A 27,270-nucleotide genomic window follows, 5' to 3' on the forward strand; every position below is an offset into this window, starting at 1 on the left:
GAAGAGCTAAGCATGGAGAAAGAGCTCGCAAGGGAAAAAGTGAGCACTTTTGAGGAAGTGTATGGGGAAAATAACTGAAAACAGTATGAAAAGAGTATTATAGCGTACAAAATGCTCAAAGGAGACAGTGAGGACTTACTATACGGGCACTAACGAGCACTAATAAGCTCTCCAGGATTTGAGGCCTAAGGCTATTAGTGTATTAAAAGTTCTCACACTTGTTCACAATAGGTTATATCCAGGCAATCCTCCCTCCAGGAAGATAAATTGCACTCAGACGCAGAATAATAACAAATGTATGTATAATGCATCATCATTTACATAGATGATCTTTTACATAAAAGAGTTTTTACGCTTATAACATCCCTGTAATGTGCACAGTATAATACCACTTGACAGATGAGATAATGAGGCTCAGAAAAAGAAAGTGAATTCCCTAAGAACACAAGTCAGAAGGTAATAGTCATCTAATGCCAAAACCTGTGCTTTTCCCACTATAAATGTAGTGAATGGCATGTAACACATTCTAATGTGAAAACAAGGTCAACAACAACAATAGCCACAGGGCCTCTTCTGAGGCCTGCCCACCCTGCCTTCCCTCCCTCCCTCCTTCCTTTCTTCCCTCTCATCATCTATCCATCCACCCACAGACCCACACACCCATTGCATAAACTTCTGGGTGAGTTCTAGTTTTTTTTTTTTTTTTTTTTAATTTTTTTTTTTCAACGTTTATTTATTTTTGGGACAGAGAGAGACAGAGCATGAATGGGGGAGGGGCAGAGAGAGAGGGAGACACAGAATCGGAAACAGGCTCCAGCCTCTGAGCCATCAGCCCAGAGCCTGACGCGGGGCTCGAACTCACGGATCGCGAGATCGTGACCTGGCTGAAGTCGGACGCTTAACCGACTGCGCCCCCCAGGCGCCCCGAGTTCTAGTTTTAAAAAGATGTTCAGTGCACCTCAAAATTTATCTGGATCTGCCATTATTACACAATATTCCTCAGGAATGATCCTTGCAACGTGTCCATTGATCAGATTGATAACCTTCTCCACAAGGCTCAACACCCGAACCTGGACAGATTGTAAACGACTGCTTTAGACTGTAGTACCTTGTCAAGGTCAGAAATGTGATACTACGAGTTGCTCCTGCCATGTGTTTAAAGAAATAATATTTCCCACATTGCATTTTGGTTGAAAATTAAGATAAGAAACTTAGGCAAGATGAAAAAGAATGCAACTTTCCTCCCCTACTTTCTCATCAGCCTACTGCTTTTCTGGTTTCTGTTCCCATTACACCAAGCAGGCTTTGGGGTCAAGCATGGCCGCAGCTTCTGTTTGTATGAATATGCCTTCCTTTACTTAACCTCTAACCACCAATCCACACTTGCTTCTTTCTTCTCTTTTATAGTAGGTTTGGGATGTCACATAGATTCGGCCTCTTGATCCCATCTTGCTCAATCCTCTCCCTATTCTAATACTGGAACTGAAAATACATGCATACAGTTTCATGATGGGTAGGGTTGGCATGGTTCTGGCCATGTTCAGCTTCAGACTGTGCTAATTTGGGAGGTATTAGCCATAAGAGGCTATTAAGAGCTTGAAATGTGGCTAGTAGGACAGATGAACTCAGTTTTAAATTTAATTTGAATTTAAACACTAGGGCACCTGGGTGGCTCAGTCGGTTAAGCATCCGACCCTTGGTTTCTGCTGAGGTCATGATCTCACAGTTCATGAGTTCAAGCCCCACATTGGGCTCTGTGCTGACGGTGCAGAGCCTGCTTGGGATTCTCTCTCTCTCTCTCTCTCTCTCTCTCTCTCTCTCTCACTCAATAAATAAACTATAAAAATTTTTTTTTAATTTAAAAACTAAATTTAAGTGTAAACTTCTAAATATAATTAGAACAATTTGGATATGTGAGTTTGCTTTTCAACTGTGAATTTATATAATCTAAATCAAGTCCTTCTAATCAAAATTTAGCTCTCACTGGATGTTATATGTAAGCGATGAATCACTAAATTCTACTCCCAGAACCAATACTACACTAACTTGGATTTAAATTTAAAAAATAAAAATAAAAATAAATAAAATCACACACACAAAAGTAATAAACAAATAAAACCGAAAACTTAGCTCCCATACTGAGATGTACTCTTAAGTGTAAAACACATAGCAGATTTTGAAGCTTTAGTAAGAAAAAAAGAGTGTAAGATAGCCCATTAAATTTTTTTATACAGAATTCATGTTAAAATGATATTTCAGATATACATGGTTAAAGAAAGTATATTATTAAAATTAATTGCACTTGTTTCTTTTTACTTTTTTTAATGCTGCTACTGAAAATTTTAAATTACGTATGTGACTATCATTATATTTCTTTCGGACAGCATTGGTTTAGGGGCCTGGCTAGGGACAGAGGTGCAAGGGAGACTGTCAGCCTTTATTGCTTCCTGCTTTATCACTTATGAAATAACAGCATTAAGACTAATGACAACCCTACAATAATACGTAAATTTCAATAACAGTTAATATTTGTTGGACATTCACTAAGTGCCTGACACTGTTCTAAATTATAAGCAAACAATTCTCATAACAGCTTTATGATGATAACATTTTTATTCCCATTTTAAAGATGAAGGAGATGAGGCACAGAATTGAAATAGTTTGTCTTACAGTTTATAAATGGCAGAACCAGGATTTGAACCCAGATATATCTAACTTTGTAGCTTTCACACCAGTGAAACAGTGTGCTACCTAACATACTTAAAATATGCCACCTAATACAAGAGATTTGGGGTGGCACTTTTCTCAGCTGTATTTGAGGAGACAGTGTAAAAGTCATTAATACATTGCATAGCATGTATTGCTATTGAATGATTAAATCTCCTGGGTGCTCTACTGAATATCAAAAAACTGAAAAAAAAAGCTTGCTCTTTCATAGTTCATACACACAAATAAGTCTACAGCTCTGTTTGCCAGATATTGTTTAAATCTGATAAAATCTGATAAAATCAGATAAAATCGGTAAGTAAATATATGAAGCCATTTTTTTTAATGTTTTATTTTTGAGACAGAGAGAGACAGAGCATGAATGGGGGAGGGGCAGAGAGAGAGGGAGACACAGAATCGGAAGCAGGCTCCAGGCTCTGAGCCATCAGCCCAGAGCCTGACGCGGGGCTCGAACTCACGAACCGCGAGATCGTGACCTGAGCTGAAGTCGGACGCTCAACCGACTGAGCCACCCAGCGCCCCTGAAGCCATTTTTAAATATTAATCAAGATAATTGGTTTGCTGCAAACAAGCATGTCAAGGAATTTGAACTTCTTTGTAGTATAAATGGAATTCATTTTCTCCACTGTCAATTCGTTAGCAAAATCTTTTACACTAACGTGCATGAAATGTGCTTCTATCTGTACCTTTGAATGTAATTCCATTCATTCATTTGTTCATTCATTCATTCATTCCTTAGTTATTAATTGAGTGCTGATGTTCCAAAAACTGGCTATGAAATGGACACAAGAACACTCAGTCTAAGAAGAGAATTTGTGCCTGGAGAGAATAGGTCCTGGCGATAGTGTGAGTGGGGACTTTGATACACCCAACCTCTCTGCGAACTATAATTTTTCAAGTTTATATTTGTATGACACAAATATCCAAAACATACATTTTGGGTACTGGTTGGGCATTTAATAGTTGGCATAACAGCAGATTCAAAACTTGATCTCAGCTTGTATAAAACAATGCAGCTGCTGAGTGAAAACAGATGCCAGGGGGAACCATGCTGAGGATAAAGGAAGGACATTGTGGGAAGCACAACTTTATAATAACTTGAGGCATCCCATCTAATGACATTATAATTTGGCTCTCACTTATCGGGTAATGCACCAGACAGCTTCAACTATCATTTGTCTGGCATCCATTAAGTATTGTTTCCTTATAATAGTTTGCTTTGTGTGTTGGACAATGAATGAGGTGGAGGAAACTATCTAAGGCATATGAGAAACAAACCTTAATGACAACAAACAATTTGTCAGACATTCTTTTCCCTCAGCTTTAACATTTGGGTGCCATATAGTGAATTAAATGATCTAGCCCATCTCATTCATCATCCAAAACAGAACAAACTGTTACAGTCAAGCTTCTCTAGAAGGTTACCTGACAATTGATATATGAATCCATGGAGGGATTGTATGATGAAGGAACATTAAAGATGACAAGTGATATGTCAGCCTTTTAGGCCAGTTACTTTCATTATATAACAGGCACACAGATTTCTGGCTAAATGGTGGGGAATAACTTAACTAAGTTTGATTTGACATAGTCTGTGGGCTTAAGGGAAGTTACAAGGACTGCCGCACAAATACATGGAAACTAAGTATTGATACCACTTTCTGCAGCATTTAGTCATTCAACAAACATTTACTAAGCACTAACTTTGGGTCAGCACTATTGAAATGCCAGATTTTTCTTCTGGGAGCTCAGAGAGTTAATGGGTCCTGTTCAGGATCACCAAGCTAATAAGAAGACCAGGGGCTCAAGCAGAGTTCTCTGACTATAAGTCAGCATTCTGAACAGTGTAACATGCTGCTTCTCAGTGTCTAGTGATAAATGGTTTGGCTCCTGCTCCATTTGGCTTCCATAGTCAATCCAGCCACCTCCTCCCACAGCAAAGTCAGCTTGTTCCAACACTCCGGGACCTGGCTGAATTTGTCAATTCAAATAGAGAATTTGATAAAGAGTAATCCGCATCTGAGCTATAAACTTGACCTTTAATTTTCTTCCAATTTGAAAAAAGAATAGAAAAGACAGAATACATGGATTTTTTTTTTGAAGTATTTTTCAGAAATGAAGATTCCAAGCTTTAATTTTCAAGGCTTGATTCTGCGGATTAAACTAATTTGGTGTTACTATTAGACTTGTTGTGTTGTTACTCTATTTAACTATTTGCTTCCAGATTTGGGGATACACAAAGAGGCTCTTTGTGGTGCCAAGGAATAGGTATCTTTCTGAACAGGACCAAAACTCAAGACCTAATGCAGACAAAGAAATGGCAGAGGTAAACATATTTCCTGAATACCTACTACGCGCTCGTCCCTTTTACACATATTTTTAAGTTTTTCTATCACAAAAATCCTACAGAGTATATCTTCACTTTATTCTGTAGGGTTTCTGTGATTAATAAATAAGGAAGAAACTGAGATTTAGCAAGTTTAACTAATACGTCCCAAGTTACCAGCTAGTTAGTGGTAGAGCTGAGGGTAAAATCCAAGTCTGTTTAATACCAAAGCTCTTTCCACACAGCATGTTGCCTAGTGTCTACAATTTGTCTCTCAGTGTGCTATTTCATCAATTACTTAGCAGGTAAGTGGAAACAGAACTCCTTATCTCTCATTTAAACTCTTCTCTTGCTCAGTCTCTTTATCACAGGGAGGCTGTATTTGCTGGGTCTCTCAAGCTCTTGGAATAATGCTTAACTTTATATCTAACTAAGACTTTGCAGTCTTTCCTATGGCTGTAGGGTAAGAATATCTGATTAATTCTATTTTGAAAATTATTTATAACCTGCTTTAAAATAATGAGATTATCAATTTTCAAAGAAATAGTATGCGCTAAAGGGTACTCAATTCTACAATTATAATGAGAACCATAATCTTTCATGTCTGCATGCCAAAATATCAGCCACCATTTAAGGCTACTTTACCTGCCATTTCTTCTGAAGGATTTTCCTGATGTCACTATAGACCTTGAGATCCTCCTCTCTCTTATGGCACATATCACTTTTATTTATATTTGCAGAAAATGCACTATGCCAGCCACACCATGGTCGATGTACCAACATCATCCTTGTTCTCATGGAGCTCAAAATCTAGCAAGATAACCCCATAACCATTCAACTAGTAAAGGTTTAATTGCATCTATAATAAGTGCTGTGAAAGAAAACTCCCTGCCATTATGCATTGCATGGAGAAAAATAAAAATGCAATAAGTGATAATACATAAATGTTTTCTGTTTACATAATTCTAGATAATGGGCTTCCCTTTCCAACCTAGCACATTTTCACACTTACCAGGATGTACAAAGAACTCAACTTGAAAACAAAAGTTTATCTTTCTCAAAAGTTTACCATGAACAAAATATTATAAGATCTGTATGAAGAAAACTACAAAACTCTTATGAACAAACGCAAAGGAAAACAAAATAAATGGAGAGATATTGCATGTTTATGGGAAAAAAGACTCAATATTATCGAGATCTCAGCTCTTCCCAACTTGATCTATAGATTCACTGAAATCTCAATAAAATCCTAGCAAGTTATTTTATGGATATGGACAAACTTATTCTAAAGTTTATATGGAGAGCCAAAAGACCCAGAATAGCAAACACAATAGTGAAGAGAGAAAAACGAAGTTGGAGAACCAATGCTACCAACTTCAGGACTTACTATAAAGCTAGAGTAAATAAGAGTGTGGTATTTGTGCAAGAACAGACAAGTAGATCAGTAAAGCAGAACAGACAGTCCAGAAGTAGACTCAGTAAATGCAATCAATTGACCTTTAACAAAGGAGTGAAGGCAATATAATGGAGCAAAGATAGCTTCTTCAGCAAATTGTGCAAAACAAGTGGAAGTATGCATGCAAAAAAAAAAAAATCTAGACACAGACCTTACACCCTTCACAAAAATTAATTCAAAATGAATCACAGATCTAAATGTAAAACACTGGAATATAACATGGGAGAAAAGTTAGATGACCTTGGGTATGGTGATGGTATTTTAGATACACCAAATCCACAAAAGAAATAATTGATAATCTGGAATTCATTAAAACAAAAATCTTCTGTTCTGTGAACCAGTATCAAGAGAATTAGAGGACAAACAACAGACTGGGAGAAAATATTTGCAAAAGACACATCTGATAGAGAACTGTTATCCAAAATATACAAAGAACTCTTAAAAGTCAACATTAAGAAAACCAAAAATCTGATTAAAAAATAGGCCAAAGACTTTAACAGATACCTCAACAAAGAAGATGTATAGATGGCAAAAAGGCAAATGAAAAGATTCTCCATATCATATATCATCAGGAAAATGCAAGTTAAAGCAAGGATATAGCACCACATACTTTTTAGAAAGGCCAAAACCCAGAACAATGACAACATCAAATGTTGGCGAGAATGAGGAGCAAGAGAAACTCACTCATTACTGGTGGGAATGCAAAATGATACAGCCACTTTGGAGACAGTTTGGCAGTTTCTTAAAAAACTCAATGTAAACTCTTACCATATAATCCAGAAACTGTACTCTTTGGTATTTACCCAAGGAAGCTGAAAACATGTTCATGCAAAAACTTGAACATGGATGTTTATAGAAGATTTATTCATAATCGTCAAAACTTGGAAGCAACCAAGAGGCCTTTCAGTAGGTAAATGGATAAACTGTGGCACATGTAGACAATGGAATATTATTCAGTGTTAAAAAGAAATGAGTTATCAAGCCATGAAAAGACATGGAGGAAATGTAAATGCATATTACTAAGTGAAAGAAGCCAATCTGAAAAGGCTCCATGTTGTACGATTCCAACTGTAGAACATTCTCAAAAAGGCAAAACTACAGACATAGTAAATTGATCAGTGGTTTCCAGAGGTGGAGAGTGGGGACACGAATAGGCAGAACACAATGGATTTTTAGTGCAGTGAAAATACTCTGTTAAATAAAAACTTGAAACAAAAAAGAAGAAAATACTCTGTATATTATTACAATGTATATATATCATTATACACTTGTCCAAACTCATGAATGTACAATACCAAAAGCAAACTATGGACTTTGGGTGATTATAACATGTCATTGTAGGTTCACCCTTGGTCAAAAAAAAAATACACCCTCTGGTGAGTGATGTTGACAATGGAGGCCATGCATGTGTGGGGGCAGAGTATATGGAAAATCTCCACACCTCTCTCTTAATTGTGTTTTAAACCTAAAACTCCCCTAAACAATAAGGTCATAAGAATAAAATAGCTCCAGGTTTTTGTATTAGTGAAGCAAAGACGCTTGGGGCAAAACCTCAACAACTGCAGATTTCATTGAGAGGATGAGAGGCCTAGCTCTCTAATCCGTAAGCTAAGGAAGCACTTAAAGATCCACAGTTGCAGTGAATTCTAGTTAGAGTAACAGACTGTCAGATTGAGAAAAATCCTTAGAACTAACTAATCCAGAAGGTTCAGACTTCTGGCTTTTACAGTTTTTATGGAGAAAGACAGAAGGTTGCCAGCTTCTTATTTTGCCAAATGGGGATGTTACATAAAACCTACCATCTATTCCTTTTTGATTCCATACGTGAGTAGGCATTTGGAAACAAAAATAAAGAACAGCATCATCTCACTATGAAGAACAGTCTCTCCTAAGCAAGGACAGGTACAACATGTAGACACAGATACAAATATAAACATAGAGTAAAATGTTATAGCTACAGGCAATATTGTTTTTATTTTCCTCATTTCATCATAGACTGGTCAAAACTGTAGTTTAAGAAACTGATCTCCAAATTCTTCAGAGGTTCAATGACTGACCAAGGTTACAAATTAGTGGCTACTGGGGCTTGAACCAGTACCCAGGTCACTGGACCCCACTTCAGGGTTTCTTCTAATTACCCTCTGCTTGGACTTTGGGAACACGACAAAGGGCTTGAGGTGGAGGGTGAGATGAATCCTCCTTTACATATAGGATTACGTGACCCTAGAGTCAGCAAGACAGGTAGAAAAAAAGGAATAAAAAAAGAGAAACATTCTGAAGAGAGGAGATGAGTGTATTTTTAGTTCCTAAGAACATTCTCCTCTTTCCACATTTCTCTAGAGCAACAACTGGGGGTAATAAAGGGTTATGAAAATAGAAAAGCCATGATTAGATGGTAATTTGTTAATCTCCTAATATGTTCTCAGAACTGAGTTGCTTTTATCCTCATAGTCCTTTGAGGTAGCTCTTCTCAGATGAGGAGACTAAGGCTCATTGAGGAGAAGCAGTCTGCCTAAAATCAGCAGCTTCACATCTGTCTAATTCAGTTCAGATACCCATTAACTATGCCACACTGTCTCATATATTGCTATCCAGCAAATAGGATGTACATTTGTTGAGCTCCTACTATGAGCTAGGTCCTGAGTTTAGTGTTTTTCATAATTTATTTCATGTGATATTGACCTTAGTCCTATTTAGCTTTTTCATTTGACAGATAAGGAAACTGAGGCTGAGGATCATACAGCCAGTAAGTGGAGGAGCCAGAAATCATAATGCAGCAGAATTATTTGTATTGGTTCTTGAAGTAGAGAGTTGACAGGAAGCTAAAAAAAAAAAAAAAGTATACTTTCTGTATTGCATTGAAAGAGTATATATGCAATAGCAAATAAGTAAGTCATGCTCTAGTTGTGTTTTGATATTTTCATAGGCTGATAGTTTGAATCACATGAAATGACTTTATTTATTTATTTATTTATTTATTTATTTATTTATTTATTTAAATATATGAAATTTATTGTCAAATTGGTTTCCATACAACACCCAGTGCTCATCCCAAAAGATGCCCTCTTCAATACCCATCACCCACACTCCCCTCCCTCCCAACCCCCATCAGCCCTCAGTTTGTTCTCAGTTTTTAAGAGTCTCTTATGCTCTGGCTCTCTCCCACTGTAACCTCTCTCTCTCTCTTTTTTTTTCCTTCCCCTCCCCCATGGGTTCCTGTTCAGTTTCTCAGGCTCCACATAAGAGTGAAAACATAGGGTATCTGTCTGTGAAATGACTTTTTAAAAAAATTTTCTTAATATTTATTTATTTTTGAGACAGAGAGAGACAGAGCATGAGCGGAGGAGGGGTAGAGAGAGGCAGGCTCCAGAATCCGAAGCAGGCTCCAGGTCGGCACAGAGCCTGACATAGGGCTCGAACTCACGGGCTGTGAGATCATGACCCGAGCCAAAGGCAGATGCTCAACCAGCTGAGCCACCCAGGTGCTCCACATGAAATGACATTTTTGTAGGTCAGAAGTGGCTGAATATTGTGATTGCATATGGTTTGATCTAATATATGTCATATTAAGTTTTACTAATCCATAGCTTTCTGCCTCTATTTAACCTTGGCAATAAGTTAAAGATTGCCAAGCTAATAGAATAGTGACAGTGATAATAAAATAACAATAACATTATCAACTACTTTTACCATTTTTTAGAAAGCTACTTCTCCTATATGTTCTTTAGTGTGCTAAAAATACATAACATAAAAATTGCCATTGTAACCATTTAAAAAAACTTTTATTTTATTTTTTTTATGTTTATTTATTTTTGATAGACAGAGATAGAGCTCAAGCAGGGGGGGTGCACAGAATCCGAAGCAGGCTCCAGGCTCTGAGCTGTCAGCACAGAGCCCAACATGGGGTGGAACGCACAAACCGTGAGATCATGACCTGAGCTGAAGTCGGATGCTTAACTGACTGAGCCACCCAGGCGCCCCACCATTGTAACCATTTTTAAAGTGTACAGTTCAGTTGTGTTACATATGTTCACAATGTTATGAAACAATTCCAGAACTTTTTCATCTTTGCAAAACTGAAACTCTATACCCATTAAACAATGAGGGACCCCATGAGGGACCATGTGCCCAATGGTGTCATATCAAAGGACTTTTTTCAAAAGAAGTCAATTTGAAATTCTGTGTGAAATTTTCCAATTTCTAATGGCTTTAAAAAAAAACTTTGTTGAGATAGAATTCAAATACCATAAATTCACCCACTTAAAGTGTACTATAGAATGGTTTTTGGTTATGCAACCATAATGTTAAGCAACCATCATCTCTAGTTGCAAAACACTTCCATCAGCCCTAAGGGAGACACTGTGTTCATTAGGCAGTCATTCCCCATTCTCTCCTCTCCCTAACCCTTAGTAACCACCATTCTACTTTCTGTCTTTATGAATTTGACTGTTTTAAATACTTCACATTTCTATTATTTTTGAGGGTGTAAAATGTGCAAGATGCCTTACATACTTTATTTAATCCTAACAAAACTATGAAATAAGTCCTGTTATCCTCATTTATAGCCTGAAAAAGGTAGATATACAGTTAAATCTGAAACTAACCCATTACTATATGTGTTCAAATTTGTTATATCCAAATTAGTTACTGATGAAAATAATTTACACCCTAGAGATTTCCCATATTTTTTATTATTGGGAGATGGTGGTGGATTTCCAAAGATCCAAACATCCATCTGGGGACTCCAAATTTGATGGAGTTCAACAAATACTTGGTTAATGACTAAGTAAATGATGTATAGAATCCCTTCTTAGTAAAAGATATTATGAAAGAGTGAGATGATCTTTAAGAGAGAACACTCAAATGCTTATAGTAACATTATCCATGTAGAGGTTTTTGGCTAATTTTTCTAAAACAGTAAAGAAATTACAGTAGTGTGGTCTCTGTAGTTTGTATAGTACAGTGACCTATACTATACCAAAACATGGATAGACTTCTTGTATAAACAAAAGATACCTGAAAAAAAAATGGGTGAGAAAGGACTTAACTGTAAAAATAACAACATTCTTCTGGAATATCATTCATAAATTCAGTTGAACTCTGTAGGAAGGAGGATGTTTTAAAATGGGCTAAAACATTAGGGGATATTATTTAGTATGTTACTTAGGGTTGGCATATACACAAGTAAGAGAACTGAATCTGGAATAATTAATGAGTCCCTTGTGTTTGCAGCACTTACAGAAAGGATGGACAATCACTGTTTAGGAGAAAACAGAAGCTTTGCATTCATACGTCAACTTTTTTTTTTAACAGAAAGACAAAATAGAAGAAAATAGTTGGATACTAGGGATTTTGTCATTCGTGAAACGAATGAAACAGAATTGAAAAGAGAGTGGCAAAATATTTGCATGAAAGAAGCATCCTTATTTTTATTTTATTGAAATGGGATTTACTTTCAAACTGAAGTTACATTTTTATAAAAGAATTCTTTTCATTGTGAAGGAAAATTATATAATAAATGTTTCTTCCTTGAAAAATTATTTTTTAATCAGAAGTAATAAGCTTATTAAAAAGATAGCTATATATAAGATGCATTTATACAATTAACTGTATATTCCTAAGTTAATAAATGACCTTAGTTTTATAGAAAATATTAAAAATTATATCTTTTTACCTTTATTCCTTCCGCTCTATTAATAAACACCTTCGTTGTTGTTTTTTTCTTCAAAATTCTACCAACAAAAACTTCTCTTTCAATGCATGAAACTCTTCAGAAATTTAATATCTTTAGGCCCCAATATACTTAAAATTTTCCTTAGATACATTGCTTGAACTTAAATTTGAAAGTAACCAAATTTTTGCTCTGTGGATTTTGTGGAAATGCTAATGTCCAAATCTGATCTCAGTGAGCTTTGACCTTCTGAGATTTGTCAACCACCCAGATGTCAAATCTTTCTTTTTCCTTTTTGAAAAAGAAATTTATTCAATTCAATTCAATGCAAATCATTCTGTCATCTTTCAAGGACAAAAGACTGAACATATTATGGATCTTAATCTTTACCTACAACTATCTAAAATAAGGTTTTAGAAAATTTGAAGAATCATAGAGTTTCAGTTGTGGGGGACCCTTCAGGATATCAAATCCATTCCCTCCTTTTTACAGAGAAAGACCTACATGGCTTCTCCAGATGTTACACAGAGAGTCAAAGGCAAAATCCAAATACGGTTTTCTTATAACCACCCAAGGCAAGGCCCAAACTGTTGACTTCCTCACATTGTTGTCCAGATCCTAGACAATACAATGTTCCAATTGAAAAAATTAAATGGTACTACTATTTTTTGAGGAAGAAACTCCAGGATCCCGAATGAAACAAGAGTGATCCCTATACCTTAACACATCACTATACATACAGGGAAACTGCCAGTGTCTCTGTGTTGGTACAGGGGCAAGACCACTGAAGTATTCTACCCCAAACTTGCAATGGGAGAGGTGAATCATTTAACTGCTCTGCTTCTCAGTCTGCAAAATGGGAATAATATCCCATTCTACATAGCTGAGAGGACAGAACTAAAGAACGTGAAAGGACTTCGAGGCTCCTCCACATTGCAGACACAGGTCCAGCCATGATTTATGCACAGACTTGCTTTAGTAGGTATGCCCTACTTCCACCACAATAAAGGGCCTTGAGACACAGATTAAGGGACTATCTAGCACAAACCCAAGAAAACTCAGAAAAAAATAAAAGGCAAACACGCTATGAGGCATGGAATAAAAGGAAGAAACACACCCTGGTATATTTGATGCTCGAGAGAAATAATGTCAGTTTGAAATTACAGGTAGATGTGTTTCCCTTCTCCCCACCCCCTCATACTCTTTTCTAGCACATTTTGGGGAGCTATGGAAAATGAATAGAAGAGACAAAAAAGTACTTTGCCCGGCAGGAATACAAAATTGTAAAAGCACAGACAGCACTACAGAGGCGCGCTGCCATTCACTCACAAAGAATTTTGTGCATGTAGATGGCTGATTAATTGCCGGCCTGCCTAGACGAAGCTGCAACAAGCCAGATACTGTCAGCATGCCATCGGTTACCATGGAAATGCACAAGGTTCCTGTTTCTGACAAACCCTTGAATACTGGATAGATTGTGCCATATGTAAATAAGGCAAATTAGTTTTCCTATATCTTCCAGACAAGGTTAGACGAAAAGAAAATATATCTGTTTAAACATACTCTCTAACCTCTTAGATGTGACGAATGAGAAAGAGGGGCTTCTTTCTTAGGAAACTGAACTCAGATTGTTACAACTGAAAGGCACTTGGGGAAAATGACCAAAAAATGCAAAATGCATTGCCCATTTATAAGGAAGGACTTCAAAGTCAGCCATGCAAAGGTACATTTATTAGACTTTTGTTTTGTAACCAGATGTATTTTGTGTCCTGCTCTTTACAAAATTATAAAACGTCAAACAGTTATTTCTATGGTATTAGATTAGAAATTTCATATCTCTGTCATGCAATTTTTACTTTTGCACAATCCCTGGACCATACGCTGAATACTGAGTCACAAACCAGTATAATTTAAAATATTTAACTCCACTACGAAGAATACTTACTTTGCCGTTATATTGGTTGGGGCTGCTGCTTTTTTTTTTTTTAAACAGTTTTTGCCAGCACTAGGAGACTTACAACTTCTTTCCATGTTGTAATAATAATTGATAATTAACCAAATCTGATATGATTTCAAAAAATCTTATAATTATTGTTAGGATATTTCAAAGTACATAATGACTCAAATTCCTTGTGTATTTCGTGACACAGGACTACTCTGATGGCCACATATAATTATATATTTAAAAATTTTAATGTTTACTTAAACAGTAAAAATGCCAAAAAGTGCTGGAGTACTTTTCATAATATAGCATTTCTGGATAACTTTAAAATGTGCATTTCTCAAAATAAAACATTGTATCATCGCTATTATCTCCTCAATTTAAATACATACTTTTTCTTTATTTTCAGCCAGATTTGCTATTTCAGCTTAAATTTAAATTAATGCCCTCTCCCTTTACTGGGTAAAGGCAAGAAAATTTATTTTCTAGCAAATGATCCATGTATTAGATATGCTGAGAATTCCAATCTGATTATGATATACTATAGGTTATTCCATGTTTTAGAATTCAGAGATGAAATCTAACTAATGGACTCAGTCTTTAACATATTCTTATAATTGGATATTATGAAAAAAAATAAAAAGAATTATGTATACACAGTACTTCTAATATTTATGTAAATAATATACTACGTGAAGCTCTCAAAAATGCTAACTTTCAGTATTGCCCTATTTGACATTTTTCTTGCAAAAATACTCTTCACACTCTTCAATATGAATATGATATGTAAAGAGGATGGTTTTCATAAAATATTCTAAACAAATTTTAAAAGTGCATTATGTTTATCCAACAGTAAAGAGGGAATCAAAGAAAACTATCTGAATAATTCTGGCTAGAACAAGGCCCTATGCCTGAGATTTTTCTTCCTGTTCTTCATTTTCTTTTACTTATAGAGACCCAAACAGGTTGTCACACTTTTTAAGTCATTCTAGTCCTTTTGCCCTGAAATACATGCCCTAGAGATGACATTTCATTTCTCTCTCTTTTCCCCCCTTTAAATCACACAGATTATAATTAAAAGCATTAGGATTTCATGCATGGTCATATAACAATGTCCATTTTTCTTATTAGAAATCTGCCCAAGTTCTTTAATTGTGAGCATGTGTACTTGAGGATTAAAATATTAGTCTATATCCTAGAAGCCAAAAGTTTCACAATGAAAAGAGGCCAAATTTTTTTTTCCAAGAACAAAAAATATATATATATAAAACCCACTTTCCTAGTTATAAGACATATGTGTTATATATGCTAGGAATAGGTTAGGAAAAATGAGATTGGCTTTGTTCATGTTTTTAATTCTATACTTTAGAATGCATGATTTACAAGCTGCATACTTTAAAGATAAATATGAGGGTATTTTATTTTATTGCTTAAATATGGCAAAACAGGAATATTTAATGGTATTAAACACAGGATAGTCAATGAGAGAGCAGATCTTCTAGCCATTGTGAGGAGGATAAATGCTGTCTAGAAGGAGTATACACATTTGCTGCTTTTAAAAGGCAGCATTACACTATGGAAAGAATATTCAATTATTCATTCATAGAGCATTTATTATGTACCAAATACTTTATGACACATGGGAAGATCCCTGCCTTAATGGAGTTTATACTCTAGTGGGGGTAGAGATAAACCAGGAGAAAGAACATTTGAGTTCTAAACTTTTTCTCTCAAATCCTGTAATTTCTTTTACTTGTATTACCCTTATGATATTATATTCTCTTTCTAGTTTAGTTATCTGTGTGTCTTTCTACTCTACTATCTTATTAATTTCTCATGACTATCAAATATGGTCTGGATCTTTGGATCTTCCACCATATTCAACATATAGTATGTTCTCCAACAATATCTGTAGAATAAATGAATAAATAACTCTCCTGGTCAACTGTAGTATAATTTTAGGCAAATCACCTAACTCTAAAAGCTTTTGGCTTTTTCTCCTATCAACAGGGGTGTTGAAATAAATAATCTTTCAGGTTAAAATTGTAATTCTATAATATTCCTTAGTGCTGTATGTCGGTAAACAAATTTACTCTTGTTATCCTACTGGCTTAGAAAATTTTCATCCTAAAAATTTGATTAGTCTGAATTTATTTTTAATCTTCTGGCTATCATTTTATCAGAAGGACTTTTAAAACATAATCATTTTATCTTTCATGGAAAAGTATGCCCAGATCTGATATTCAATCTTAAGGTATTATTTGTATACTTGCTAGATGTACAAAACAGGCAGGAAAATCATGCACAGGAAAAAATAAGTCAGTTTTTGAAGTATTAAATCAAGTGAGTGAAGTAAGACAGAAGCAATAGTTCTGCAACAAAAGAGAACTTCCTTCCTCTAAATCCCACACACATATGGCTGTTTGTCCCAGGCTCATGTGGATCATGGATAATTTACAAACAGTGGGTGATGAGCTATAAAGAAAATGACTCAGTGGCCCATCCATAATTTAAATATGTGACAAAATGTTTAAATGTTTCAAACAATGGTAAAACACTAGCGACTTAACAGTTTGAAAGCAAGTGTGAAGCATTTTTTTTCTAGTTTATTGGCTTTATTTTTTTGCACCAACTGAAACAGACATCCTATGTTTGATTCTTCCTAGATGCAGTGTTAATCTTCCACTGGGTATCTCACTGGAAAATAAGGAGGAGAGTATCCATTTTTTGAGAATAGCCTGGCCAGTAAAATTTATGTACTGAAGTTAATGTGTGTATAATTGAAAAATTCAGAAATTCAAAGTCTTACTCAAGATTTTCATCTATCATGGGAATACTTCATTTGTTTTCTTATCAGTGCATTGACAGCCCCAATCAGCATACATCATCATTTTGAAATAAAACTTTAAATTATTTTCATGTTGACATTTATGTAACCTGTATCTATGTAGACACAGAATGAAGAGACTTTAGTGCAATAGTTACAAATATGGCCCTTTCCTCCAATCTTGTATTATTTGATTGATTTTCTCAAAAGATATACAAAAAGAAAAATAAATAAAAGCTGCTTTTTTTTATTTGTTCAAAGCAAAAGCTGAGAAATGAAAAAATGCATTTAGTTAACTGGCTATGGAGTTTATACAAACTCAACCATGCAGACTCTTAACAGATAAGGTAGATTTTGGAGGGAGACAGAGATTGATTACTAACATATAGAATCTAAGTCAAATTAATTATTTAATCGAGGGGAAAGAGAAAAAAATAAATAAATAAAACAAAGACCTAGCATATAATGACAAGAAAATAAAATTCTAAGTAAAAATTGGTTCTACTTTATAATATAAAGAGAGACTCGTTTGCAAATACATGTGCTTATCTCAAATAAGTGAAGTGTTTTGTTGATATATTTAGTTGGATTTTGCAAACTGCTTCAGATTGAAATGTATGTTGAAGCCTAAAACTGATTTGTTCCATGTAAATCGCATTTAAAACTTTTTCAGCTAAAGATATTACCAGTAAAGCTATTAACTCGAGGATGAGCTCTATCTTTAGACCTCTGAACCTGTTAAATCTTTGATAATATTAAGAGATTTTTTATTTCTCTTTATGTAAAATATAAAAAGAAGTCCCAAGGAATCACATTTTTTTTCCATTTGAAAGGGATGCAAACCCAATCCAAAATTTTTTTTATTATTAATGTGAACTTAAATGAACCTTCCTCCTTTCTTCTGCTTGCCCTTGAACCATGTCCCAAAAGCAGTTGACGGAGTAGGCAGATTTTCTCCAAGACTTTCTCAATTGGACATTTTCTATATATTCTACACACACACACACACACACACACACACACACACACACACACATATTTAATGGCATATATATTTACATATATATTTAATGGCAAAGGAACCTAATAACATGTCAACATTTTAAAACACTGGGCTCTGAAAATATTCTGATGGTGTTAATTTCATCTAAAAGCCAAATGTTTTCTTTGTCTCCTTTCTTATTATGTAGAATAGATAGATGGATAGGTATATAGATAGATGATAGATAGATAGGTAGATTGATAGATAGATGATAGATAGATAATTATGACACTGTTCCTTGGAGTTAAACCAAGTTTAGCTTGGTTTAATTTATTACACAAGTATTGCTACTTGGTAAGACTGGCCTGACATTTGGACTATCAGAATCTGTACTCTGCACCATTATCCTTTTTCCTCCTTATATAGCTGGGAAACCTAAAACCTCCATCATGTTAAAAAAGCTTCTTATTGGCAGATCTTTTGCCCTGCGTATTTTCATTACTTTGGGCCCACTCACTCCAAATAGGCTATCCATTCAACATATGATAGTTACTTGAAACCCTGAAAAACCAATTAGAGAAGAATCAAGCTTTTTTCTTCCCTTTTCTTGCCCAGAATATATAATATAAATGCATAATTAGTGGGATTTATATTTTGATATATATTGAAAACATTTCAGCATTTCTAAGACATTCATACTCTAGTGTTCTTTCTTCCAAATTATTCATCAGTGTTGTCTACAAAATCAAAAATAGCATTTGGACCTGATCAATTCTGTCAACAAATGAATTATGTAACATTTAAAAATTCTGACTCCATAATTCTCATTATAATGCAGGGAATTGAGTACATATTCCAATATTTTTATTATCCATATCCTAAGATTTTTTTTTATAAATCCTCAACTTATAAACTCTTGTCTATGAGAATAGAGATATGCTATGGGGCACTTAGCTTGGGTTACTCTCTCATGGCAAGGGTCAAATTTATAGAAGGCACTTACTTCATAATCATTGATTTATTTGTGTCTCAAGACAGTCCTAGGAGATAATTACAAATTATTCTATCCCATTAAGACACACTAAATCTGTGAATGTTATAAAATACTACTATAACCAATCAGGATATAATTGTACTCTCCATACTTAAAGTCCATGCAGACATTTCTAGATCTAGCATAGTATGTTAGATATTTCCTATTCACAAGTCAAACATGGAAGTAAGAGATTTTTAGGCAAAAAAAGAAAAAGTGATAATAAACCTTCCAACCTCATTTTCTAATACCAATGTAAGTGTTATTTCAACAGCTTTAATATAAACTTTCTAATACTAATAAGTGCTGGTGTCCTTCAGTCTAGTTTAGCTTCAATCAATGGCTCCCAGAGGCCATACTTGTGAGGATACTGTTTTGCAAATAGCTTAGCTCACACTGACTTGGATGACAATTTTCATTTTCTGTGATATAGTTTCTCTTTTTTGAACAACGATTTCATGTAGTCTAGAAGGCATACATGTGAGTCACAAAACATGAAAACATCTTACAAGCAAACAGACATTCACAAAACAGGAACTGTAGAAAGTGGACCTATATATATATATTTTTCTTTAGTTTTCTCTCTTCTTTTTCTCTCCCCTACCCTGCTCTGTCACCTAGTAAATCACTCTATTACGAAGGACATCAGCATGAGTATCTTCAGCTATGAAGAGTAATTATGGTAACTACCCACCTCATCCACACTTACACCCACACCCCACAACTTTTGAAAACATGAGAAGACAGATTTTATTCCAGACTCTGCCATTTTGTTGTTGTGTGACTGTGGATAAATCTCTTACTTGAATCTTCTGAGCCTCAGTATTTTCATCTGTAAAACAAAGCTAATGATAATATTTCTTCCACCTACTTTATAGAATTGTTAAGGAAGAATTAAAATATATATATATATATGAAAACTTGTTTTGAAAGTATAACTATACAAATATTATAATACAGACACATAGTGAGGCAATAGTTACCTGAAGTTTTGGAACTCAGAATAACATGTAGGTAGTATTATATTTAAGAGAAATTACTTTAGATTTCATAAAATATTTTATGAATAAAAGTCCAACTATACATGATTTCACTCCATCATATATGTGTGTGTGTGTGTGTGTGTGTGTGCGTGTGTGTGTGTGTGTGCGTGTGTGTGTGTGTGTTGGTATCTATATTGACTTACTTAATCACTATTTATTGGTTGATTAACTAACTTTATTTGATTCTGTAAAATACTTGTAGTTTTCAATGAGATAAATTAGAAAACTTTGATAGAAATGTATCCAGAATCTGCTGAGTCATTATTATGAAATTCTTTATTAGGCTCAACATAAAATTACACCAATAGTATGTGATTCTCTGGAAAGAAGTTTCATTAACTGTGCTCTCAGTTTTCCTATATTCCCTCAGAATATTAATTTGAGTACTGATAAAATTTATTAATGATCAGCTTTTAAAAGGATACTGAGTATACTAACATGCCCATATAAATGGTACAGAATTTTCTTATTCATCCTAGTGCTGTGTTTGAGATTTAAAAGTAGATTCTTCCATGTTAATATTACTGGCCACTTCAACCCAGCTTACTTATCAGGAGCAACGGTAGTATTAACTTAAATGACAACCAAAATGCCTCATCCAGTTTGACTTCTCTCCTTGACATCTATGACTTCAGCTGACCCTACACTCAGACAATGGCAATACCTTTATCTATTATTAGCAATTTTCCTTCCATAACAGACCACTTAATCACCAATTTGATACTCAGAACACTTCTACCCAGCTGCAGGAAGAAAGCGCTTTGGAACAACCAGGGGCAAAGGCATCAGTTGCTGCTTTCAACCAACACAGGAAATTTCTGATAACTTCAGGTATTGGACCCATTTTATCCTAGCTAAGTACATATTTGTGTGCATATGCTACATGTTGGCTCCTGAAGTGCACGCTGCAAGATACACCTCTAGGACTTTCTGTCAGAGAAGCACTTCCATAATCCCCTCAGAGCAAAGTGCAAAATTTGACACATGGGTCAATTAGTAGCCACAGATCACTCTGCACCTAATAGGTAACGTCTAATGGCAACTATCTTTAAAAATCCGCAGATGACTTTTTGTTGAGCTGACAACCATGTTGCATTTATTAGAGGCAGCCTTCATTTCTTTATTAAAACTAATATTTACTCCATGAAAATGTAACCCATCATTTAGCCTCTATTCCTGTGAGCTCAAAAAACAAAAACAAATCCTAGGAAATAATAAAAATACTTTTCATTACAAGCTTTAACTGAAAGATAAATCTATCTGACCATTTTTCCAGCTTTTGCTTATGTGCCACTATACTCAATATTTTTCTTTCAAGAATCAATGATCCAGTTGAATCTTGATTTTAACTTACGGCCATCCATTAGAGAAAGTTAAGAGCCTGAAAAGGGTCAGCCTTTTTTGTCTCTATTAGTCTAGGTAGCTTTGTCTCTAATGGAATCCTTTCGATAATTATTTCATACTTCTGGCAAATCTTGATGGACTCCATTCACCTCAATGCTACCTCTGCAGATCACTCAAAAGCTTCTATTAGGACATCTTAGAGAAATCTCCTTTTTGCTTTATACTCAAATAAAGGAAGTAAAAAACTAAACTTCAAGAGAGGCCACGCTTTTCAATGTAATCACAATACTCTCCAGTCCGAACAACAGGCATCAGCTATTCCTTCTCTTTTGAAAGCATTTTGACCAGGTGGAAGGATTTTAAACATATACATAGTACACACATCTCGATCCCACTCAAAACCTCAGAAAATATTTTCATACTTATTTGCATATGTTTTTTTCACTCTTAAAGTTTAGGGAATACGAGTTTTATCTCTTTCAGTGACAGTGCTTTTCAGCAGGGAAAAAGAAATATCTAATCAATAACTGTAACAATGTACTACAGTTAACTGCTAAAATTGAACCCAAAAAAATCAAATTACAATCTGGGACACTTATTTTTTTTCTGAAATGTGTCATGCACCCATACACTTCACCTAAAAAACATACTTTTTCTTAAAGAAATACTTTTATTTTGCTTAGTTACAAACATCAACTTTAATTCCCTAAGCAGAAAACAGCTGGATGACAGGTGAAAGCTGGTTGAGGATTAAGAATTTGCTGTGAGCTTTACACAAAACAGCTAATAGTCACTTGAAGAATCAAGTGCCGAACGTATTAGAAGATTCCAACTGCCACTTCTTTACTTAACCTAGTCTAAATGAAACTCTATGAGCCTGCTGAGAGCAGGGCGGGCTCTCATAAGCCCCGGAAGACCTGTCCACCACAGACGGAGGAAGGGCCTGTCTTTTGGTGTCTAGTCATGGAAGGGGGAAAAGGAACCAGCCAATACATATCCAGTACCTTTCCCCCCAACACCTTTCACAAAGGACTTAAGGTGGCTCCCAACATAAATATAATGTGAGAGATAAGACACTTACCAGAGAAAGGTAAGGCACAGGGAAAATAAAGTTTGAACAATAAGACCAAGGGTGAGATGCACACACAGAAATGCATAACACTTTTCACGAGAGTACCAAGGCTGCTGCTGCTCCAGTCCACAAGCAAAGGAGGAAGCATGATCAGGTACAAGATTGACAATATCCATAAAGTTAAAGGGAAAAGGGGGGAATCCCTCCACAAAGTGCCTGCTTTATGACAAATACTTTTATATGAGCAAATGTTATTATTTTCATTTTACGGAAAAGTAAACAGAGGTTCTGAGTAGTTAAATGATTTTCGCTCAAGGTGGTATGGCTGATAAGAGTCAGAGCAAGGATTTAAACTCACTTCTGACATCAAAACTCATGCTCATTTCATTTCAAGAGGAGGGCGGGGGACAAGGAATCCTCAAAGCTGTTTTTCAGAATTGCACACCTTCTTAATGAGAAAAACTAGAGATGATATTTTTCTGAGTTCTTAGGAAATTCAGTGAATGTATCTGTAAATCAATATAAAATATGGAATATTTCAAATGAATAAGGTTTGACTAATCTTCTATACATCATATTTAAGTTATATTGTGTTATTTTGTTTCCCTTTTTTCATTTCCATCATTTACCCATAATAAAAGAGTTTCATAATTCTCTTTTGTAATGCCTACATACCAATGAAATGAGTATCTATATCCTATAGTATAAACTTGAGGTTTGGATATTCTTCAGGATATGGAAAAGGGAATATTCTGGAACTACTTTAAAACAATGTTAATATTCTATTTATTTAAGTCACATATTCATAAGTCTGGTTTTTTCTGAAGGTTTTTTTGTTTGTTTCAAGTTTTTATTTATTTATTTATTTATTTATTTATTTATTTACTTACTTACTTATTTATTATTTTGAAAGACAGAGAACAGGGGAGAGGCAGAGGGAGATGGAGAGAGAGAATCCCAACCACCAGGTTCTACACTCAGAGCAGAGCCTGAGGTGGGGCTCAGTCTCACAACCATGAGACCATAACCAAATCAAGAGACCATGAGATCATGGCCAAAATGAAGAGACACTCAATCAACTGAGCCACTCAGGTACCCCTCAAGTTTTTATTTAAATTCTAGTTAGTTAACATACAGACTATCTTATTATTCTATTTACATATCTTTACCACTTTTAAAAGTGTACAAGAAGTGAAATTTCTTTAAACTTCATAATGCATTTATAAATTTACTATATATTATACGTTGAAGATGAAATTAAATACTTCCGCTATTTAACAAATTTTCCCTAATATTTAAGTAACTTTTGTAATTCTGTTACACTAAACCTTTATATATGATGAATCTTTTCTTACATATTCTAATAATATATGATGAATCTTTTCTTACATATTCCAATAATATTTGTAATCTTAATATAATTCTTTGACTTCCAAATCTAAACTAAAATTTTAATTCATTTAATCCATTATATTTTAAGATAGAAACACAAGCTAATTTATTGGACACACTCAAGTAGTAAATAAATGTTAATATTTCAAATTAAATTATATGAAATTAATTATATGAAAGTTAACTATAAAATATATATAGTTGATTCCCAAATTTATAGGAAAACACTAACATTATAGATTAAATTTTTGTTACATTAAAGTTATCTCTATACTGAACAAAGTTTAAATCTAAATCCTGGCTAAATTTAATTGTAGTCAAGACTAAATCTAAATTTAAAGATACTTTTCCCCTAGCACACAATGATATCATCCTAGATAACTTTGGTATTTCCTCCTAAATATTTATAATAATCAGCTGTTATAATTAGGACTTGAAATTTCAAGTTGTAGTTATCAATTTTAAATTACATATATGTGGTTGTATAGTTTAAAATTTATATATTTTGTTTTGCAGACTTTTAATATTTTGAAATAATTATAAACTACAAGAAGGTGCAAAAATAGTAGAGTCTAGCATATCCTTCACCCAGCTTCCCCAATGGTTACACTTTATGTAAATGTAATATAGTATCAAAAGCCGGAACCTCACACTTATATAATAGTAACTATATCTGTGTATGTATACATCCATGCAATTTGATTCCATGTACAGATTTACATAATATATATACAAAACTATTCCATTACAGGGGCGCCTGGGTGGCGCAGTCGGTTAAGCGTCCGACTTCAGCCAGGTCACGATCTCGCGGTCCGTGAGTTCGAGCCCCGCATCAGGCTCTGGGCTGATGGCTCAGAGCCTGGAGCCTGTTTCCGATTCTGTGTCTCCCTCTCTCTCTGCCCCTCCCCCGTTCATGCTCTGTGTCTCTCTGTCCCAAAAATAAATAAACGTTGAAAAAAAAAATTAAAAAAAAAAACAAAAAACAAAAAAAAACTATTCCATTACATAAAACTACTTGTGGAATCCTTTATTGTCTGTCCTTCCATCACCATCCTCCTTGTCCCTGTCCCTGGGCAACTACTAATGTTATGTCTATATAGTTCTGCCATTATGAGAATTATATAAAGTTGATTCTTGTTTTCATGGTAGTTATGTTCTGTAAAGTCACTACAAACAATTAGCAAATACTGAATCATTTCTTCTAGAGGAAATTCAGGGTTAAGTTCTTGAAAGCCTGCAGTAACATTTTCATCAACCTTCAATACACAATCTTGTATAAAAGGAATTATACACTATGTAACTGTTTGAGATGTGATTTTTCTCATTTAGTATAATGTCTTTGAAATCCATCCAAGTTATCACATGTAGCAAAATAGTTCTTTTCGTTTTAGTTTTTATTTTAAAATAAGTGTAGATTCATAGGGCATTACAAAAGTAGTACACAGAGGCACCTGTGTACCTTTCACTCCGTTCTCCCCAATGGTAAAATCTTAGATAACTGAAGTACAGTATCAAAACCAGGAAACTCAGATTGGTACAATCCACAGACTTCATTCAATTTCACCAGTTTCACATGTACTCATATGCATGCATGAGTTTGTATCTGTGTGTAGTTCTATGTAATTATAGCACACATGTAGGGGCACCTGGGTGGCTCAGTCGGTTGAGCATCCGACTTCAGCTCAGGTCATGATCTCACAACCCGTGAGTTCGAGCCCCACGTCAGGACAGCTCAGAGCGTGGAGCCTGTTTCAGATTCTGTGTCTCCCTTTCTCTGCCCCTTCCCAGCTCATGCTCTGTCTCTGTCTCTCAGAAATGAATAAACGTTAAAAAAAATTTTTTTTAAATCATAGCACACATGTAGATTCATAGAATCAACACCACAATCAAGATCCAGAACTACTCCATCACCACCCAGATCCCTGCATTACCCCTTTACAGTCACACCCCTCCCCTTTCCCTCTTCCACCCATCTCTAACCCCTGGCCGCCATTAATCTCTTCTCCATCTCTGTAATTTTGTCATTGTGCAAATGTATATAAATGGAATCATGCATGTGTAACCTTTTGAGATTGGCTTTCCTCATTCAACAGAATTCCCATGAGATTATCCAAATTGTTACACACATCAATAGTTTATCCCTTTATATTGCTGAGTAGTATTCCCATATGAATGTACCACAGTTAATCATTCATCCACTGAAGGATATTCGGGCCGTTGCCAGTTTTTACTATTACAAATAAAGCTGCTATGAACAATTATGTATAGGTTTTTGTGTGGACATAAGTTTTCATTTCTCGGTAGTAAATGCCCAAAAATGTGAGTGCTGGTTTGTACACTAAATGCATATTTAGGTTTTGTTTTATTTGTTATTGTTGTTAGAAATTCCAAACTAATTTTCAGAATGACTGTACCGTTTTAAATTCCAGCCAGCAATGAGTGCTCCAGTTTCTTCAAGTCCTCACCAGCATTTGGTATTATCATCAGTTTTTACTTATCCATTCTGATAGATGCGAAGTAACATCTCATTGTGGTTTTAATTTGCATTTCCTTAATGGCTAATGATGTTGAACATCTTTTCATATGTTTATTTGCCATTTATATATCCTCTTTGATGAAATGTTTATTCATGTCTTTTGCCCATTTTCCAACTGGATTTTTGTTTTTTTATTCTTTGTTTCCTGCTGAGCTTTGAGAATTCTTCATTCTCAAGGACTAAATATAGGTCCTTGTTAGATATGTAGTTTGCAAATACTTTCTCCCAGCTTATAGGTTGTCTTTTCATTCCCTTGTAGGGCCTTTTGTGCAAAAGTGTTTAATTTTGACAGTCTACATTATCATTGTCAATTTTTTTTTCTTTTATGGACCATTCTTACAGTTTCATATATAAGAACTCTTTGCCTATCCCTAGGTCCCAAAGATTTTATCCTATGTTTTCTTCTACATATTTTCTAGTTTTACATTTGACATTTAAATCTACCATCCATTATTAAATAGTTTATGAAGTATAAGGTTTATGTCAAGATTTATCTATTTTATTTTATTTTTGCCTGGATATATTCAGTTACCCCAGCATCATTTGTTAAAAAGACTACTCTTCCTCCATTGAATAGCTTTTGCACATTTGTCAAAAGTCAGTTGGACATATTTATATGGGTCTATTTCTGGGTTCTCTATTCTTTCGTACATGTTTTGTTCAATTAAAAATATATTGTGAACCTATTTCCACAAACATTTTCAATACCATTTTACCTATGGAATGCCACTAGTTTGATGCAGTATGGTTTATTTAATCACTATCAATTTGGACATTTAAGTTATTTTGAATTTTTGCTATCATAAACCACCCTGCAGTGAACATCCTCGTAGCATAATCGTTGCATGTATTCACAGTAATTTCTTGGGATTTCTAGAAGTAAGGTGTCATATCAAAGGGTATGTACATTTTTAGAAAA

Source organism: Leopardus geoffroyi, chromosome C2 (genome assembly GCF_018350155.1).
Source record: "Leopardus geoffroyi isolate Oge1 chromosome C2, O.geoffroyi_Oge1_pat1.0, whole genome shotgun sequence".
Taxonomy (NCBI): domain Eukaryota; kingdom Metazoa; phylum Chordata; class Mammalia; order Carnivora; family Felidae; genus Leopardus; species Leopardus geoffroyi.